Below are 3,383 nucleotides of genomic sequence, written 5' to 3' on the forward strand. Positions count from 1 at the left end.
ATCTACCACTTAATCCTGATTTTTCCTAAGCCAAATGCACGGGCAGTACACACATAAAACCTGGCGTCGTCGGAATCCAGCCATCTTAGCGAGCATTTCAAGACGGCTAAGAATATCCCGGCATTATAGAGTTTATTTTTCAAAAAAGTAACAATAAATAGAGCAGTGCGCTCGGTAATCGTTGTGTATGACTGAGGCTTCGTCAAGTATACAATCAGGCGGATTAAGGGGCCTCTTCACATTGAAGATATGTCATAATCTGAGACTGCAAGTGCATGGCGTCTAAGCGGAGGCCAGGAAGAGGTGCCTGAAATCACTATTGAACTTGGCGATTATTTTATCTAATAATTTAACATTACTTTTTATATCTTTTTAATAGCTATTTGAATCCGCATTAAAGGTATTATTTAGCTGGGGTTACAAGAAATACGCGTTGGAACTCTAGTAGATGGGATTTAATTTTCTACTACAATTGATGATATAAAATTAAACTTAAAGACATAGATAGAGCTCTATAATAATCATATTTTTATTGGAATAATATATTTAAACTAAATAATCTTATTATTTTTATAACGAAATATCAAACCTGTGTTTCCAGGGTTAATGATTACGAACAGTATTAAGCTCAAACGCAAGTCTTGACCCAGACTCAACAAAGAACTTTTATTAAAATACAAAGAATTATTTTTGTTTCATTCCTCTACCATAATAAATCTCAGTTTCAAATACATGTAGTAGTAAAATTCAGCAAATTCCATCATCAATAATTCATTAGAAGGAAAGTTTCATTGAAATGAAGATTTACAGTTTTGCCACTTGAGTCTGAATTCGGACTTGAGATATATCGTATATTTGGTCATTTGTTTTACATATAACATGTAAGTGGTCAGTGAGAAATACCATATCGAATAATACCAACATTATTTAGAATACAACCTACATTTTCAGCCAGTGAAATTGCAGATAGGCAACATTAAGTATTAGGCTTAATCATTAAGAATTTCAACTTTCGCGGGTGTTTAAGGGTCCGCCCACTGCCACTAATCCGATACTCACTCCCTGCGTCAGATTTTGCGGTGACAATATGTCAGGCAATAGGGGTTGTATTCTAAGATAGTTAGATGACCTGAAGAAATATTTAAATGATTAAGAAAGGGCTCGTTCGCTACGCTCACTTTGCCCATTCTTAATCATTAAGATATTACTTCATGTCATCAAACTATTTTACAAGGCCACCAGGCATCAAGATTTAACATTGCAGAGGATAAAATTTTATTTGTACAGCAGTAACAATATTTGTGGTTCAAATTTGCATGAGAAGAACTTATTATGTTCATGTTAACTTTTAATTAATTCAAGAAAAGCATTCTCATTTTACAAAGACATACCAATTTGATATACCAATACATATGGTGGTTTAAAGAATACATACTTATAAGAACAAATGCATACCAATCGAATTAATGATATGTTATCGTAAATTTCTTTAAGACAGGTATCATAATTATTCGCAGCCACTTGCAGGGCCTCATTGAAGGCGGTTATTTTCCACAAACAAATCATAAATACAATATTTCATGGCCCTGCAGTGTCATAATAAAATTGATAGAGGAAAACACCTTCATCATAAAAAAGGGTAGGTACGATTTCTATTTTCTTGGTATTTATTTTGATAATATATAATAAGTTCAAAAACACATATAATAGCAAATAGACATATATTCACAAAGTAATATTATATATGTTTATTTATTATATATATAATAACGTAATAGAAATGCCTTGTATTCCACCGCATATGTTTTGTGTTTTCGTTTTCGTGCAAGGTCGACCCTATGTTGTCTAAAGATATGGAATTAAAATTTATTTCATCTATGCCGTAGAAACAATCACAACGTGATATATATCTTTGTCAAATCTGTTCAAGTTGGGTCTTTACATGGCATCCTTTATTAGCATTTTCTAACCTAGAGAATATTCACTCAAAAGAAAAATTAATATATATTGTTTTTACTGGCAAAATAACCACAAGTCTATTTGTCACATGTTTAGAATGTAGCTTATGTCAGAAAATTGTAAATAAGTGATATTTATTAGTATAATGGAATTTTAATGTATGTGTATATGTGTATATATTGTATGTTAAACTATTCAGAAATGGAGGAATAAAAAATATATAATCATTATTTGTAAGTAGGAGATATATCAAGAATTAGTTCTACTAGCAATTGAAGTACACATTAACCGAATTCAATTTTCTTGAAGACTCTTCTTTATTAATATGAATGACTCTTAAGAATTAAAAACTTTCGCAAAGATGGGCTAACATATTGCTTATAATTTTGAATATTGACAAAACTTTACAAAATGTTTTTATAATTATTTATTTTTCAAAGCATTTTAGAACACATACATATTAAAAGGAACATAATGTTCTTATTTGACAGCGTGTACGAAATAGGATTGGGTTAATTGAAGACATTTTTTTTTATTTAACAAAATCTAGTAGTTACTACTATTCATAGTCTAGTAGTACTTTTTGAAACAATGATGGATAAGGCGTAACAAAATATTATGTTTGTTTTCGGTGACATGCCCCAAAAATAGGGAAGCTAGGTCGGAAAATCTTATTTCATAATGAGAATTGTTTCTTGAGACTTTTCAGTTTCCAAAAACTATAAATTGTATGCTTATAATCAGTACTAGTATCACTGGAAATGTTAAGAAAAAAAAAAAAAAAAAAACCACTTCATGTTTGTACTAAATATTTGAAAGAAAAAAATCCAACGAGTGATAAAAATATTTCTGAAGGCATTAGAAAGGTTGAGGGTCGGGACAAAGAAAATAAGGTAGGTCGGGATTGATGAAACAAAACATTTTATTTATGCCATAGATGTGACTGTTTAAAGATGCACTCTTGACCACTAATAATACAAGTGTTTTTATTTACCGAAAAGGATGAACACATATCGAAAACAATGGTTGTTATGAACGATGTCGTGTTTAATTTGAAAGAAATGTGCAGAAAACACGGTATTCCTACCTTATAAGAAGATAGTTGATCACTGTAAATATTTTAGGACCCACCAGTCATTTAATATTTGTGCGGTTTCAGCTATTAAATACACGGTTACAATCTTGTTATCAGTAATTAATATGTTCCATAAATGCATTATTTAATAAGTAGTTAAAGGTTTATTACTAAAAAATTATGTTTGGTATACATATGTATTATGTATGCATTGATTTTAAATACGAGTGTCACTTTTATATGCCATCTCATTTTGCAATTTCTTAAAAACGCTTTAAATTGAAGAAAACATAGCTTGTGCCATCCCAATACAAGATACAAGACAGAAATGCAATAATTTTTATTTAAA

Source organism: Mya arenaria, chromosome 2 (genome assembly GCF_026914265.1).
Source record: "Mya arenaria isolate MELC-2E11 chromosome 2, ASM2691426v1".
Lineage (NCBI taxonomy): Eukaryota > Metazoa > Mollusca > Bivalvia > Myida > Myidae > Mya > Mya arenaria.